Source organism: Pecten maximus, chromosome 10 (assembly GCF_902652985.1).
Source record: "Pecten maximus chromosome 10, xPecMax1.1, whole genome shotgun sequence".
Taxonomy (NCBI): Eukaryota; Metazoa; Mollusca; class Bivalvia; order Pectinida; family Pectinidae; genus Pecten; species Pecten maximus.
In genome coordinates this window covers 29,298,538-29,317,324 of record NC_047024.1, presented here as the reverse complement: position 1 = coordinate 29,317,324, position 18,787 = coordinate 29,298,538, and the positions used below count along the sequence as shown (strand labels likewise).

Genomic DNA, 18,787 nt, shown 5'->3' with positions numbered 1-18,787 from the left:
AACAAAACCCGTAAGTAGTCTTGATAGGCACTGATGAGGAAATGCTCCTAAACATGTTGTTAGTTATATATTCGGCAATTCCTCTGAATGAAAAAGACCAATCTCTGTTAGAAATGGAGGCCAAATGTTCAGTCACCATATACGTAAAATTCTGATATAGGTTCTGTCAAAACGGGACATTTTGCAAAGCGAATTAAAGAAGCAAAACGAGTCCGCCGAGGACTTCGAATGATTAGCAAAATGCAAAGGGAATCTAAGATTGGACGAATTCAAAATATGTTTTAAATGAATAAGCTAGTATGATTTTCAGCGTGTAAAAAAAAGGTTTTAATCAAGGAAGAAGTTTAACATCAAAATGATATTAATTGAGTAGCATCTAGCTTAATTTCTATATGAACTACAGTAATTTCACATTTCTTATCGTGTTCTTGACAAATTATAAATTTTGAACATTCAGGCTTATTGTTAGTAATTCCGTGTGTTCTGTTATTGCAGGTCCGAATTATACGATACCTGATAACAACACACAACAAACTGTGAAAATCAGGTACCACGAGACCACGTCTATGATGTGGACGACGATGGACATTCAGATCAAAGACTGTGGCACTTATCGAATGTACCAACTGCCGTCGATACCCATGGGGACATATTGCTTTGGTAAGTCTTCGTCGATGATTTCACTGTTTTCCGCAAATAGTAGCGCTTATTTCGCACTACGAATATATTCATACTCTACATTGAATCTCCGACTGTACTGGTTCTATGTAACCTACTTGATAATTTTTAACGCATAGTGCCTCTAACCTATGGGAAACCTGCATTTAAAATTGAAATAACGAACTTTCCTTAAATAATTTATGAACAAAGATTTTTCAAGGCTTTTATCTTATATCACGTAAAAGCGTTCAAAATTATATCGTTTACTTCTGCTTTGCAATAGGGGAAATATGTAAGGTGACGTCAACGATAACAATGTATATGCATAACTTTATTAGCTTTCTTCTTAACGATTTAACGGTTACACCCAAGGAGTAGCTCGAAGCATCATTTGTTGGAAAAGTTAGTGGATTAGGTGTCCTCCTCGCACCCTCTATAATTGTACAATCTTTCTTGGTTTTCCCGTTTACACCTTTTGCTGATAACACGTTCTCAGGGATACTGTTCCATCCTCTCACTTCCAATACGAAGAGCCATTTTATCCTTTAAGAGTTCTTAACTTTTGAGTATATAAGATTTTTGAGTTCCCCTTCAATATGAATAACTACATATCAAGTTTGAGTTTCAGGGTTTATTTGGTCAAGGTGACTGTTTACTATTTCTAGCAGGGGTGTATGTTAATGTTACTAACGATCAAAGCAAGCACTGTTAATTGACTACTACTGATCAGGTGTTAAGAGTGCATCTTATACCCATTAAATCCCGAGAAGATTGGAAAACCGTTTTCACGATAAAGTTGATCAAGGTCGTTCGATTTCCCTTAGTCATAACAACATTATTTAACTACCGTTCAAATTTCTGTTTTAATACAAGTACAGATATAAACAATAATAAACTTCCAATTAAAGTGTTCATTTCTATTGAAACATTTACTTTTGTGATTGAGGAATTCCTGTGATGAAATAGTAGAAATATGCGACAAATAAGACCTTTCTTTAGCGATGATGGTATATGCATAGTGAAAAACAAAAGAAACAGACGATTGTTTAGAAATTAGGAACATCATTTTCCCTCCGCATGGATTATTTAATGAAATCGCCATGATCAATGATACAATACCATATTGATCATATACAACTCATAACACCTCTCTTGTGGTTGTATTACACGCTTCCGGTTTTTAAATGTTCAGCCTTCACCCATGGAATTCACTTGCGGAGGTTCGTGGTTCCTTGATATGTTGCCTCCTCTATACCGCTGATGTTTTTCACATCACGACATCCATACCTGTTTGACATACATATTTGATTTTGCAGATGATGTTATTCCCGTTTTTTTTACTTAAATATGTTACGCAGTCAATAAAGTATGGTTATACATGATCGTACAGACAATCACTTATGATGTGTTATGTGTTCAGCCGCAATGCCTGCCATGTGAAAAACACATTTACGGATAAACATTTTACATTGGACTTTTGGGACCTTAGGACAGCACTCGCTATTTTTCATGACATAATATAACACATTAAATCTATACATAGAAACGGCTAAAATAAACGAATCTGAAATCTTAAGTGTAACATAACCGCTTTTATTTCTGTCAGAATTTTAAGTGTGGTGACTTGCATTTCATTCTCCGCTTGGACGTTTGCATTTGCTGAATTTTGGTTACCCACCAATTCTTGGCTCCAATCTTTTACCATAAAATGAAGAGAACCACTACTAATTATCTACTATTGTTTGCTTAATTAAGTTTTAAGGTGCTTGAAATGTTTGTGGTGCCTCAAGCATGTAAGTCTACCAAATTCATGTTCAAATGTATGTGTATGTGCTTTGAAATAAAAAAAAGATTAACAAAATTCAGTTTCTGTTTCAAAACTGTTGATAGGTTCAATGATACGAAAGCCGGTTGGGACCATTTTTGTAGAAGAAAATAAAGAAGAAAAAAAAAATTCGCGTTATTACGCGAAACTAACGCGTTATATCGCGAAACTTTCGCTATTACGCGAAACTAACGCGTATTATTATATGACTGTGATTTTTCCCATTTCCTGATTAGCCAATTCTAAACATTCTCACTGCTCAAATATTATTATCAACCCCGAAACCGCGCTACAGAGTGATATAACTACACAATTACTGTACTCGAGTTCGTACCCGAATATAATAACAAGGGACTTTCCTGCGATCCGTGACGTCAAATCCAGGATGACATAACAATCCAACAACTTGATTACGCACCCAAATATAGTAACAAGGGAATTTCCAACTATCCGTGTCGTCAAAAATGTATGCTTACATGTACATGTAGGTATGTGCTCCAAGACAGAGTTAAATAGACTGAAATCTTAAATGTTTTAGCATTTACATTTTGTTGAATTTTAAGCAATAATAAATAATGAAGTCTAAATTCATTGCTGACATTGACTTATTAATTGTCATTTTGAACTTTTCTCCAGTCGATCATTATTATGTATTCAATCCTATGACAGGTAATGATAAACATTCTGTAATATGAAAATGTTGCAGTTTTGTCATATGATAAAGCAGTTATCGACCTGTTTTCAGGTGAATACGATGACCTTCGGCTTCGGGAAATATCATTTTCTCGAGTTTATAAATCATCATATTCACCTGAAAACAGGTAGATAATTGTATAATATCACGAAACTTTTGCGTTGTTATGCGAAGCAGGTTATATAAGACGATGAAATGGTTTCAGAGTATCAGATACTGACTGTAAAGATGGTGGGCGAGAAGGAAGTTTTTTTCTGTCCAGAATTTTGTAATTCATTGAGAATGATTATTGCAACATCGTATATATCAGAGAACTTATTTCCTTATTGTTAAACACTATCGTTTGAAATATCGTTTAAGTGTTGAATTGCTTAGAACAACTCTATCTACTATTGCTAAAAAAAACTCAAGGCCAAGCTCTGAATGAAATCTCACTAAACTGTCGTGTCTCATGTCGATACTCTTCAAAAGTAGCCGATACTTCTTATATCTTTATATATATATTCGTGATATAACGCGTTAGTTTCGCATAATAACGTGAAAGTTTCGCGATATAACGCGTTAGTTTCGCGTAATATTACGCGAACATTTTTTTTTCTTCTACGAAAATGGTCCCAACCGGCTTTCGTACAATGAGATCAGAATATATTATACCAATAAAAACAAAATAATTCTTAAAAAAAATCTTTCAAAAAGTATAATGTTAATGTCTATTAATGATTTTACTTGACATACTCGAGTTAATAGCACTTTTTAAAAACAAACTCATAGCTAGATGCAGTATAGCAAAATGAATTAAACTGCATCATGCTGCTGTTTCGTTCTTTTAGGATTCGTAAATAATGCTAAGAGCCTAAAACGTATGAATATGTAAAGGTCCCGTAATGTTGTAAATTTAGTTATTGATCAACACTGAATTCCAAAAGAAGTCTTTCTGTATGTATTCTGGACCTTGTCACTGAACTAATTTGATCTACGGAAAATAAGTCAATAAATCAAATACCGATCAATCACATCAATTGATTCTTACATTTTGTATTATGATCACATTCATATCGTTCATGAAACTCTGACATAAAACCCTTCAGGTTTCATATACACGTAGATATATGATTGATTTTGATTGACATATATCGGGTTCTTGGAAAAAATGTTATGTGACGCAATCAGGAAGATTTCCAGGTCATTATGTATAACAGTTTTATTAACTTTTTTTTTTATATTTCAGCACCCAATGTCAATGCGGGTAAGTGCATATTAATGATATCATACCTCATATTGATCAATCACCCCATCAATAAAATAGGAATACTACGCTCAGATTTTTATCTTTCAAAATCTTTCTTGAAACAAACATTTTCATTGGCTTAAAGATTGACGTTATCAAGCCCATCATATAAAAGATGTAGCGTCGATTTTGACTTGCCGATACAGCGGCGTATTGATCCTATAATTTCCTGCTTGAGTGAGGCTGAATTATCAACATAGTTAATCCTCAAATCATTTTCATGTTGTTTATATATTTCTATACTATCGTCGCACTTTTCTTTTAAGTAAAAATATGAATTAATGTTAGCATACGAATGGAGTTGTTTTCCACGGTGATGAATGTGGTTCATAAAATGACTTTTTAGCAGCTCTAACACTTTACGAAATTTGTGTGTTTATAAAAAACATCCCGTAACCAGACATGATACTGTGTTGCGATCATTTTTGGTAGATTATCGATTTCGAATTATGATCATTTTCTCACACGAATCCATTGTTAACCAGGTTTTATTTCACCAGAAATCAATGTTACATTGTCACACTACTTTCTTCTTACCAACAACAACTACAGCAAATAATAAAAATAGTTATTAATTTTGAAATTTCATTTTTTTTTCACTCCCAACGGACAAACAGAAAAAATAATAAATAACAAAAGCATGAGTTGATTTTAAAAACACCAGAATCAACAGAATCATCATATTCATGTTAATTTAGGCTCGTAATCGTAAAAAATATACTAAATTTCCAGGAAAGCATTTAATTTTATTGTTATATTACTTATTTTACCAATGAGTAGTAATTACCTCACACAACTGTTATATTATCTCGATATCTGTGAGGTATTTCAAATAAGTTGTGGTGAGGAAATGGTGGATCGTAAAACTGGTTGGATTATTTTATTGTGATATTTCGGCTTATGTTTCATTCCCACAATCATAATTTACTTATTATAGCCCTTTCAAGTAAACTATAAAACAACATCGTTGATCGGATAACCCCATGTCAACATCACTGAAGATAGTTGAAAGTTTGATGTCAGTACCATTTGATATTTGCTAATAGGAATTTCAGGAAATTATCCGACGTATTTATTTCAGACCTTTGTATTCGGGATGACATCCCGGAGATACCAGATGTTCTGGACCGTCGGCCCATGTTCGACGCAGCTTATCTAAATGACAGTAGCTTGACAACAGGCTGGGTCAAAAGTTCTCTGTTAGATATTTCGCAGGCATTTCCGGTTGACAACCTTGATTTTCATCACTGTGGTGGAGCACGACCAATTTTTGCAGAGAGTAAGTTATCTTAACATATTTTGGGATATGTACATGTACTACATTATATTAGTACATATTTGTGGTTATTTGTCAAGGGTGGCCGAGTTGTTAAGGTGTTCCGACACTTCAACATTAGCCCTTCACCTCTGGGTCGCGAGTTCGAAACCCACGTGGGGCAGTTGCCTGGTACTGACCGTAGGCCGGTTGTTTTTCTCCGGGAACATAGACAATGATGTGAGGTCATGCATTTTGAATTGCTTCACAAAATGACTGTTGTTATTCACGTTCGACTTAACAACCTTTAAAACGTACGTGTAAGTTCGTAAAAATAAAAAAAGATTCTGAGAATAATTTCATAATATCTCAAACGAAATAAAAACGCCTTTTAGGTCCTTTATATATGCTTGTCTTATACAGAATAAAGAATACAAAACTGTTTCAAACATATGTTTCGCCTTATTGAACTCACTAGTAATGCTAGGGACCAAATGTACAGAGATTCACAGGTGGGAGCTAGGGAACTCAAACTTGTCGTAAATCAATGTAAAAGAAAGAAGGGAAAGCACATTTACATGGAAAGATTATCGTCAATAGAATCCACATAAAAGATTGAATATCGAATAATTTCAAAAGAACGGTGTGCATTCTGAACTTGTGGCACTTTCATCAAGTAAGCTGTACCAATGGCTTTTGTTTGAGGATATAAACATGGTATATGTGTCATACATTACCTTAAAATATTAATTTGCCATTTGCGTTAGAGCCCAGGAATTAGCTATTTTATACATTTTATCTAAACTATAGGAATGTTTTGTGCTAAAAGTAAGGATATATGCTACCTTACTCGTCATATCAGTAATTTGTCTTAAAGTACCTTTTGGGATGGACTATACCAATGACTGTAGGCAACTTATTTGAGAGAGTTCACGTTGCATTATCGGATAACACCAATTACATGAGAGTATATTCCCGTCGAAATTTTAATGTTATCATGACTTTAATTCATGCACAATAACGACCAAGGTTATAATATCAAATAAGACATGTCTTAGTATTTTTAACGATTGAAATTAGAAGATTTTAAGCTGTCTGTGTCTTTTACCTTCGTTTATATATTACTTATTTACTGTATGACTTCACGAGGAATAAAACCTTAGCTAAGTCGATAAAAATATATAGAGGATATCTAACAGTGTCTTCAGTTTCAGTAATACCATATATATTTCATGGCTAATATTTTGATATTTTTCACGCGTAGCACGAGTGAAAAAAAATCACAATATTAGACACACGAGTGAAATGTATTTGGTATTACTGAAGATACTGTAAGATATTTTATTATGTTTATTACATTTTAATGCAAAATATACCGAATCAGCTCAAAACCTCCCCGAATTCATTGCGGTCCCCTGTCAATTGCTCACAAATGTACATCAAATCGTGACGTTATGTATTATACCTTACATTATGACGTCATATAACATGACGGAGAGCCATATGCTATCTTAGTTTTTCCAATTGTCGTTTGTAAACAGTGTTCTGGTTGGTCAAATCAGAAAGTGTTTTTTACTAGTGAAAAGTATCAGAAAAAATGAGAAAAACAATTTATGGAATGAACAATTTTCGATATTTCACTGGTTAAAATGTAATAAACATTCATATTGTTTAGTGATGTTGAGTATATTGAATACATTGGTTAAAACAGGTTATTTTCATTGTTTTCATACCATATGCTGCCGTGTTGTTTTCACTCCAGACGTACAAAACAATTCACTGTTAATTTGCTCTGCAGTGATTATCTTTTACATATATTACATTTGCTTTAACTAATATTGATACAAACATTTTGATTCTGGGTTAATTGACCACCTTAACTAATCGACCACCCCTTAACTTTACAGTCTTTTGGCTAATAACTGTATATAGTTTGTGAATTACGATAAGAAATTAAATTCATTACACCCATAGGCCCTTTGCCACCAAACGACAATATGGTTCACGATATGAATTTGACTATCTTCAATGTGAGTGGAGATGATCCATCATACATCACCATCCAAGTGAGGAATTGTGGAGAGTTTCGGATCTACAACCTTTCACAAATGGTACCCAATTACTCCTATTGCTTTGGTAAGATATTGTTTATTGTTTAGATTTAAATGGAAATATCTACAACATGGTAAGCTATGTTGAAATTAGCGCATTATCACATATGTCTGTTTTTTCGTGTTGTTTTCCCTTTTGGCGTTTCCTTGCACCCTGTTATTGTTAGATATTTACTATGAACTCCAAGGTCAATGCCCGCAAAATACTCCAAGGTCAATGCCGGCAAAATATATTTATAAAAAAATAGGTTTGTTAATATATTATTCATTATGACTAAAGAATATTTAACCTTAAAATCATCCTAAAAACTGTTTCTGATGCTTATGTTTTGTTGTTCAAGCTTTGCATAAAGCTTGGGGATTTTTTTCAAAAGCATATATACTTCAGCTACCATTCTATGTTTTCTAAACTGATATGTTCATTATAAAGTTGTCTATTCTAACAGATTTTCCACGTTCAACGGATGGTAAGTTTCTATTACCCAGAAAAGTACTTCATAGCAGATTAATGAATTGCAGTGTATCATAGAGGAGCGGAAATTACATGTCTAATTTCAATTAGATTGCCACTAGTACAAAGTGTCATGAAGCATTGCTCTCTTTAGACTCAAATATGTCAAGACATTACCCACTAGTACATACATTGTTACAGAACAATGCTCCCCTATGTACTGCCACTTTGCCATGGAACATTGCTCCTGTTATACTTATATATACTTAAATGCGGTATAAATGTTGCTCCCCAATATGAAATGTTCCGTGACAATGTCTGTACTAGTTGGTAATGTCGTGATACATTTGAGTATAAAGGGGAGCAATGTTCCATGACAATGTAAAGTTTCAAACTTTGATAATTTGCCGTTTATTGATATCAGCATAACAAGATTTCCGTAGGCGTATACTTCATTACAGGTAAGGGATGATGATTATATTGTAGAAGTATTAAGGTAGAAATGATCCATTACAGAAAATCAATTTAAGCAGAAATCTTCGTCTGTAGAAAACGTTTTTCCTAATAGAAGACGTTAAGTTAATATTACAACAGGAATGTTTGATTTCTATAAGATATAGCACCAGCACGCTCAATGAGGTGCACTTCAGAAACAGCCATTAAAGCGTCATTAGTTCAAACTGCAAAATCATTAACAGCATTATCTTTATCGTTATGTGTTTTATTGGTTTGATCAATGAAGAAATGTGGGTTTTTGTACCTCTCATGGTCATATAAACATGCAAATTTAAAGGCAATTAAGGAGCCACAAGAGTTATAAATCAAGAAATCACCAATCTAAACCCCACGTAACTCGATACACATTGGAACAGCGGATGCATCACATGTACTATGTAAATAAAGAGTTATTACTAATTGAAAAATAATTTGAATTTACATTTTGAAGTTTTTGACAGAACAAGTCGGGACTTGAAAATGTAGTAGTACTAAAACTTGTAGTTTATGTATATTGTGGCAAAGCAAATCACAGCTAATTGATCACTTGCTAATTTCGGGATTTTTTGTCATCAGCAACATCAGTAATTATAACATCTGAAATACTTAGTGAGGGAACACACCTTAACGTTTCTTCATTTAAATGTTGGACAAATAAATGAGTTTTTAGGAACTGGATGTATACACTATATCAATAATTACAGAACACATATGTATGTTCACGCGCGATGTTCACGAGAAAAAAAATTGCAAAAAATAATGCCCGGGAACCGAATTTTTAAAATCGAACCTTTAAATCGTAGTAAGAAACGAGAAATTATAGAACAGCAAATTTTGGTATTTTGTTAGAAACTTATGTAGCCGGGAAAGTTAGAAGGAATAACAGTAAATTATAGCAGATTTATTACCGAAAGTTGTTAATCATACTGGTGCCATCGACTTCAATTTTTCCGTAAGTAATGTTTTTTTTATCCTTTGTATAAATATTGCTATATTTACGACATATGATGTCCTTAATGATGTAAGTTAATGAGCATTCTTAATTAATATAATGCATTAGTATTTCACTTGATAAAATCATATAATTGCTTAACTGTCGTATTATTTTGTATACATTCGGCAAGTTGATTGCGCATTAGAGTATAAATGCGATCAAATGCCGAGTAAGCTAATCTCCTAATAAATATCCCGGTCAAATTAACTCGAAAAAATGTGGTTACATGTCGGCACGATTAATGCTGACCTAACGACATTTATTCCGATCATGACGACACCTTTCATAAGTCGATGACAGAATATGCCAACATTCATGGTACATTAATTATCAATCAACATATTTTTACTGTATGTTGCAGAAGCTGCGCCGTGGATAAATCCACCTGTGTCTATTGATATTTTCCATAACTGTGTGAATGGCACAGAAACGATTAATGCAGTGTGTGAATTTGAACCAGAGGCTACCAACGACACAAACTTCTACCTGATCACGTGGTACGCCTCCGGAATACCCCTCTTAAAGCGGCAGCAGGTCAATGCTACTGAAGAGGCCATGATAACGGATACAGATCTTGTAAACGAGGGATATTACCGGAAAGTGATGGTAAGACCTTCACAAACTACTGTGATGAGTGTAATAGAAAGTGTATTTTAATACAGAGAATATGGTTTAGGATACAGTCTTCATTACGTGCATTGTATGTTGAATATGTGCATCCAATTATCGAATGTATTACTGTAAAGTTCGTCGGTTTCAATGGACGATTATTTCGCGGTTGTCCTGGTTTGTGGGGAAAAACGTTAACGCGACATCACCACAAACAAAATCTGCCATACATTTGTGTTTACTTGTTATAGATATTTATAACTATTGATATTCGCTGACTTTTTAATTTTGCGCTATATTGAATGCTTCGCGAATATAAGCAACTATTCAGCATAATACTAACTGTCAAGAGTATATATTTAATACATTCGAAAGTGAGTGGTGCCAGATTTGGACTCATTTCAGCACTAGGGGTCTAATCAAGGGACAATAAAGAGAACACAATTCATCCGGTTTCGCATCACTTGAGATATTTATCATTTCTGTTATTTCCTGTGTCTTCTTCTTTATATGCCTTGATATCTTCCTGTATCTGCTTGGACACGCCAACTCACATGAGTCTTGCTACTGTGATAACAATAATCTCCAAAAAAGATTTCAGCATGATATTTCACCTATAACAATTGCACCTGCATGTATAGCTACATATATGTGTCATAGTCTATTGTTTCTAAACATTTCTCTAATCTCAATGACCAGCGCCACAATTGAATATTTACTACTTAATTGCGATATTTCCATTTAGCGTAGATAATCCCATACGCATTCGTGAAAAATATTAAAACATTAGCCACACTCGTGAAATATATTTGGAATTACTGAAGACACTGTTTGAATTCCTCTGTATACTGGTATATTTCAATTTCTACTCAAGTTTGACTCAATGAAACTACCAAACTTAAAGGGACATAATGGTTAGATTTCAATAATTTCTACATGCGTTTGATTTCCGGAAAGCGTTGTGATACTTGAAATTAGATTGTTTACAAAATTATGACACTTTTTGTGAAATATTGGCAATGTTTATCAACTTCGAATTATCGCTGAACAACATTTGCTGTTTACATCGGAGAGAGCCGAGTGCGTCACATGATTTCAGTATCCTCGCTTTCACCCGACGAAAATGGAATCGAGGTAAGTGTAAACATTTGTCACGTGGATGTAGAACATGTGATTACTTTGCAATCGGATGGCTTATACGGTCTCTAGGAATACCAATCGTTATTCACTATTGTTGATTGAGAGCTCAAACAGATAAAAGTACGTAATAACCCTCAGAAGTAGCATGTGAAATTTTGACATTCGGCGATGGGGCCTCCAAAGGGGACTTCGTTTCGTTTTTTGTGAACTAGGAAACTATTATTATTATTCATCTTTGAAGTGTTCATTCAATTCAATATCGTCCCAATGTAAGAAATCGAAGTGTAAACTCAAATTGGAATTGCTATTTTGTATGACCGTAAGTGCTGTGACGACGTAACAGTTATACAGTTGTAACCAGACATATATGTCTCTGTTGTAACCAGAGACATATATACAGATTGTAACATAAAAAAAAAAAAAAAAAAAAATGCCGATCACTAACGTGTTAGGCCTACCCAAATGTGAATTCGATTTAAATCTGATTAATGGAGACATTGTAAATTGATTGCACTGAGTGCAATACACAAACTGTAGGTCTAGGTATAAGAAAAAATAATTCAGTTTTACTCAGAAATTGTAATTTATTCGACTGTTTGAATTCCCTCGGCCTTTCAGATTGACATCCTAATTAAAAATCGGAACCTTCATTGAGTTAGTAGTTTTTGCACTTAACTTTGCTTCTGTTTGATGATTGTAGTTAAAATGTTGTTGAAAGTCTTGTACGTTATTTGATGAATTATATAATTAAATATGTACGTTAACAAATGGATAACAATGATACATGGTAAAAGATGGATATGAGTATTGTTGATTATCTCATTTATATCAATAATATATTATCTCATTTATATCAATTTATCATCGATATAAATGAGATATTTAATTCACAATACTGATGTCCATACTGTTTTAATAATTCAATGATTAGCTGACAGTCTCAATGACAGTCATGGATTGAGGAATCGGACTATTCTCAAGTTTACCTACATGTACAATTATGTTCATTAATATGTTACATGTTCTTGTATTTCAGTCAACCTCAATAGCATCTTGATTGGCAAGTCAGCAGAGCATGCAGTCTAACTATATATGGGTAGAGGTCAAGGCGACAGGAGTAAAGAAAATATAGAAAACGTGAAAATTTAAGCATTTTATTGGTAATCACCTTGTCTGTTTGCCCATACACATAAGCTAAATTATCTTATTTCAAGGAAGTTGTTTTGACACCTGTGCAGTGAACAAGTTTGATATAAAACCAAAATAAATTACATTACGTCACTGAATTCATGGAAACCTTTTGTTTTATTTACCATATTTCATATGCATCAGTTTTCACTGTTACTGGCTTATGTAAAACAAGAGGCCCATTGGCCTTAATGGTCACCTGAGTTTTGAAATATTCAATTTAATTGGCCCTTTTTAGCCTCGCCCATCAGCCCAGAAGGTCAGTCAGGGCCAACATGTGCATGCCATCAAGCTGTCATCCCATGCTGATACTGTTAATGAAGTTAGAATGAATTTCAATAGAAATCAAACAAATGCTGATCAAAATTGTGATTTCCCTATATAAATTTTAGTCCCCCCTCAGGGTCATGAAATTCACAATTTTTGTTAAAGACCTTGCTATCTGTTACCAGTATATGATTCTACCATATCTGGGAGCTGAGATCTTTTAAATTTTAGTCAATTTGACCCTTTTTGACCCTGCCCCTCAGGTCCCTGGGGGTTGGGACTATGTAATCCACAGTTTTGGTTGACCTTTTGACCATGAAAGCTTACTGACAAATTGTTTAAGACAAACAACGCAAGACGACAGACAAAAGTCAGTTAGAATAGGTCACTTCATACTTCATCTCAGGTGACCTAAAGATGCAACCCTAATTTATCAGAATATCAACAGAACAGTGACTTATGATGTTGATAATACACAAAACAGTAAATGCACAGTACAATTTGTCTCACAAATAGTTTTGATATAGAAAACACTGAGAAAAGTCAAACATGCAAATAAAGAATTTACCACATTGTATTTATTGTCTTGCTCAGATGTAAGCATTGGCATCAATGACTAGAGAAAGTTGACTGCCATGACTAGTGATTTAACATCAATGACAATTGTTGGCATCAGTGATAATTGAGTGTTGACATCAATGACTATTGAGTATTATGGAGTGTTGACATACATGACTATTGAGTATTTGTGAGTGTTGACATATATGACAATTGAGTATTAGTGAGTGTTGACATAAATGACTATTGAGTATTAGTGAGTGTTGACATCTGTTACTATTGAGCACTAGTGGGTGTTGACATCAATGAATTTTGAGAGTTTATAATTACTTGTGAGTGTTAACATGAATATTTCCATAGTGCACACATGTACAGCTATGAATAATCATTTTTGACTAAGCATTTAAATTTCAGACCACACAATGTTGTTTGTCTCTTGAGATTATATAAATTTTGAAATTAAGGCTGCACTGATTATCATATGACATTTATGGAATGGATAACAGCTAAGCTATTATAGTAACATTATACCAATAAACTAAAGGCCCAGAGGGCCTGCATCGCTAACCTGGATAATTCAGTAATGATGGCAAAATACTCAAATTTAAGTTACATTTCAAACATTTTTCTACTTTTGAACTACCTCTCCCAACAATGGTTCAAACTACAAGTGGACTAGATGTAATTCTTGAAAAAAAAATGAGTTTAATCTTTTTTTTTGCTATACCGGGTAATTCTCTTATTGTGCCCCAAAGGTGCCACTCAGATGATGATGACGCTTCATTTATGCAACATATAACATTGCCACATAATTCTCCTGGCCAAATTTCATCAAATCCATTTAATTGTTCAGGACTAGTAGAATTTTAAAAAGAGTTTCCATTCTGACCAGTGAACTAAAAAAATGTTAATAATAAGACCATTACAAAGGGCAATAACTCTGCAAACTACTGTCCAATAATTTCTATTTTTGAAGTTGTCTGAGATCTTGTCGATATATGGCTGCATATAAAGTTTTATCAAATTTGGTATATTCTGATATTTACTCAAGTTATTCAAATATTGTGTTCACAATGTTGACAGACGAATGCCGGACGCCTCAGTATGGCATACTCACCTTGGTCCTTCGGACCAGGTCAGCTACTAAACGTAAGGACAGATATTCAAAAGTAATAGTCTCTGGAACGTGATTAGTCTCAAAATTTCAATTATTCCCATTCATCTTAATTGGGATTTCTTCTCCTCTACCATTTGGGCAGTAGATGATGGAGGAACATGGGCTAGGAGTTTGAATCTTCTGGGATCTATTTGATGCAAGGGTTTTGGTTTAGATATTCCAGTTCTATCCTTTATTCTGTTGGCCACTATCAGATTGATGAGTCCCTGGATGTGTTGGTATGTCCTTTCCACCTTGTACGGCACTATTGTCCTCCGAGAACTTTTGTGTTATAAATCCTCTGATATCTATAAGAAGAAAAAAAAAGATATTTTCTTACACAAAATCAATATAATTTCCAGTTACACAAACCAACAAAATTTGCAAAATTGGCAATATTATAATCATGCCTTATAGGCCTATTGAAACATAGCAGTCATTTTTTTATCATGCAAAGATGGCTCTTCAGGATATTTTGTCTGATTTTTCATCAAATAATTTGCCTGTCAACATTTTCTCAACACACATTCAAGGCCTCTACACACAATCAAGGCTTCTGCTGGGTCTAAAATATGTATACCAGTATCAATAGTTGAAAAATGTAAATTCAACACAGTATATGTTGTGTTTCGCTAACGTTTTCAGGCCTAATGACCATCTTAAGGCATGATATTGTATATGTGACATCATGATGTGGTATCCAAGACGTCAAATAAATGAAGCGCATGAAGATGGCCATTAGGCCTAAAAACACCAGTATCAATATATAATGCAAAACAAAAAAAATTTACTAAATTCACAAAATTGATACTCCAGCAGTTTTTTCAATCCCCAGTTGCACAATATCTTACCAAATACACTAAGAATTCAGCAATTTTCAACAAGTGTTAACAGTAGAGGATACATGTGTAACAGGAGAGGAGAAAATGTAGCTTAAGCGGCCAGACCGGGGTTCCAACCCGGACCTCCGAACACCAGTCGGATGCTCTACCAATTGAGCTACCTGGTCACTGATGATCGACCCAGTCCAGTCCCGCTACACATGCATGCAGCTCATGCAGGAATTATAGTGGTCAAAACTGATTGGTTCACTTTTTCTGATTCAAATTATTAATTACAAAAAATCCATTATTGGTAGCTGCTAACAAAACCAATATTTCAAATCCATTCATTTTAATTAGAAAAAAAAATTGTTATCGAAAATTGATCGGTTGGTGGTATCTGATTACAAACCAATATAGGAATTGGTTATGTTTTTAAACTGATTACAATATGTCATATACTATAGACCAGAACATGTAATCAAACTTGACGCCTATATACGTATATATATCTATATCAATATGCAAATCATAACGTAATAACAGTTCACAGTGATACATGACTTGTGTTGTATAATTATGAGAATTTTGAATGTTAATAAGCATCGACAGAAACTATTCCACGACTTTCTAATTATACGACTCAATAAATAAATAATGTTCTTCCTTCGCATCCAAATGCTAATGATTTATATAAATATTTGCTAATTAATGGCCTCTAGGATTTGTAATCAATTTACTATGAAAAATACCTAAGTGCGACTAGTAATAGTGTCGTCCGTAGTGGCTGGACTCCATGCCGCCTGTGGTCATCTTCATTGGCTTCAGTTTCTTTATGACCAGACGCTCTAGATCTCAGGCTTGCTTTCAAAACTGTACAACAGAATATTAATAACACAATGTAAACTCAATGTGTAATATACAGGCAGTCTAACAAAAGCATAAAGTCATCAAGTTTACTTTCTGGTATAATACGATTAATTTTACAAATGTCAAAATCCCCTCTTGGGCGCCCCCTTCGATTTGTAAGCCCATTTCGGACTTGTGGAGGCCAATACCAAGCGATTCATGCCGTGTTAACACTACATGACCTTTCTTAAGGTTAATCTCGATATCAGTTGTTACCATTTATGATAATTATGTACCATCAAGTACTATCAAGTCATCATCTGGGCGTACACGACAGTTGATCTACGAAACTTCGAAGTCCAGTGCTGTCAACTAACCTGTGCCAAGGCATTAGCTTGGCCAACGGAGGGTCTGTTTTAATCCCTTCGGTATTTTTTAACTGATGCCATCTGCTTGCTCTGTCTCTAAGATACGTGTTCGTCTTTGTGAAGTTAAAATCACGTTCTCGATTCTTCGTTTCTTCGTGCTCTCGGTTAAAACTGATTCAGAACCCTTCCACTTAGATCGGGTGTTCGCCATCTTTGTTATGACGTTTCCAATTTCCCGCATCGCGCATGCGCAAAGGTACGCATAGGTATTTGTTTACACACATCGAAAAATAATAATATGAAATAGCTACTAGGTTGATCATATTTATTTTATTTTTTTTATTAAATTTTAACAAATTGTTATGGACACTTTTGAAATGTATAATTAACATAAAGTACATAACTTTTTACATCATTTTAAATCGTATACCCTTTTTTATATATTATTTAAGTGAAAATCTAACCATTATGTCCCTTTAATCTGTTTCATTTGCTCATGAATTTGACCAGATTAACACTGATCAGTGCGTATGAATACATGGTTAAAATCCTTCCACGGAACGATTTCACTTTTCTACATTGCTGTTATAAGAATCGAATAATTATTAAAATTATCAAATTTATAATGTTTTCTTGTATTTTATGAAAGACCAGATATGCTAAATACTTCTATTTTGACAAAGTAATACTGTTTTTCAATCCTAAAATAGCGGACTATTTTACTCGACCGACTAGACATGTACAATTCGGAACTCCTCGGGCTTTTCCGCATTTAGACTTGCACAAGCTACAAGATATTAATATCTAGACCGACTTTTTTATTCGAGAAAAAAAACAATTGAAATATAAGGATTGAATCTAGATTTGGTCGATTTCATGGGGTCATGAATTGAGTTGCTCTTGGGACAAATTCAACATGAACTGCTTCGTAGTTCATTAAATTTGTCTCAAGAGCAACTCAATGTTCATGACCCCATGAAATCGACCAAATCAAGATTCAATCCTTAAATGAATTCTACAATAGCAATAATATACTCTCTCTTGTCCTGAAGTCACAACGCATTTTGCGCTATGAAGTTATGACCTCACAATTATAAATAAGTCATTGCTAACACTACAATTGCTTAACTGTACAATTAATCTATTCAGCGGAGAAAATTCCGTTATTCTTTGCTACTTATTTTATTTTCATTACACAGCCTTTGAAGTTTGATTAACTTGTCTCTTAATTATATACAAATGCAAAAATAAACGCCATGAAAATACCATTTCTTTATATCGCTAAAACACATAGAGCATGCCAGCAACATTAACGGTACATTTGATTAGTGTAATTGTTGTTTTTTTCTCTCATTTATTGTTTTCTATATCTATTTCACATTTAATTGTTTATGATTTTTTCACATATTAATTCAGCTGTCATGCGGAGTTGGCGTCCGATCTACTGCCACTGGGTTTGTTGGAAAATTGTCACTAAGTAGCGAAGTCTTCTTCGGATTAGAGGTACATGCTACTACTGTATGCATAATTTGAATGGTAATCCCCCTACATCATATTCCTGTTGTTAAGATGTCTGCTTGGTGTAATTTCACGTTTTTATATTGCCCTAATTTTATACACATAATTAAAATATGGGGAAATGACACTCCAACATTATAGCTTTTCATTCGGTATTATTAGTATTCTTTATCTTTCAATAACGACGGATTTGATGAAAAGAAAGTAATTGCATTTATTTAATCATTTAGAATATATTTCAATATCTTAATAAATATAATGAGAATAATTTGTTTCTTTTTGTTTATGTGAAGTCACATAATTATCTGATAACATATCTATCATATTGGATTCGATATCCTGATTATATTCAGTTCATGATAATCATTCACCGGTTTGTTGAATTTCAGACGAATGAAACCGCTGTCGAGATTGAGCCCGGGGAATTCAGGACAGTTCATGTTTTCATGAACGCTCCGTTATCTTGTGCATGTGGAGAGGAGTTTTGCAATATAAAACTGTTTGCAACTGACCCAGCTGTTCCTACGACGACTCCAAACC

General features: G+C 33.9%; 1 long non-coding RNA gene and 1 other non-coding gene across 2 annotated transcripts; both read right to left on the bottom strand.

Annotated features, from left to right (window-relative positions):
* Positions 1–13,045: 13,045 nt before the first annotated feature.
* On the bottom strand, positions 13,046–16,941 carry LOC117336758. Its single transcript, XR_004534647.1, has 3 exons — positions 16,739–16,941; positions 16,265–16,385; positions 13,046–14,999 (listed from the first exon to the last, which is right to left on the bottom strand). It is a non-coding gene; the product is annotated as an uncharacterized LOC117336758 (long non-coding RNA).
* On the bottom strand, positions 15,630–15,700 carry Trnat-ggu. The gene has a single exon. It is a non-coding gene; the product is annotated as a tRNA-Thr (tRNA).
* Positions 16,942–18,787: the final 1,846 nt, after the last annotated feature.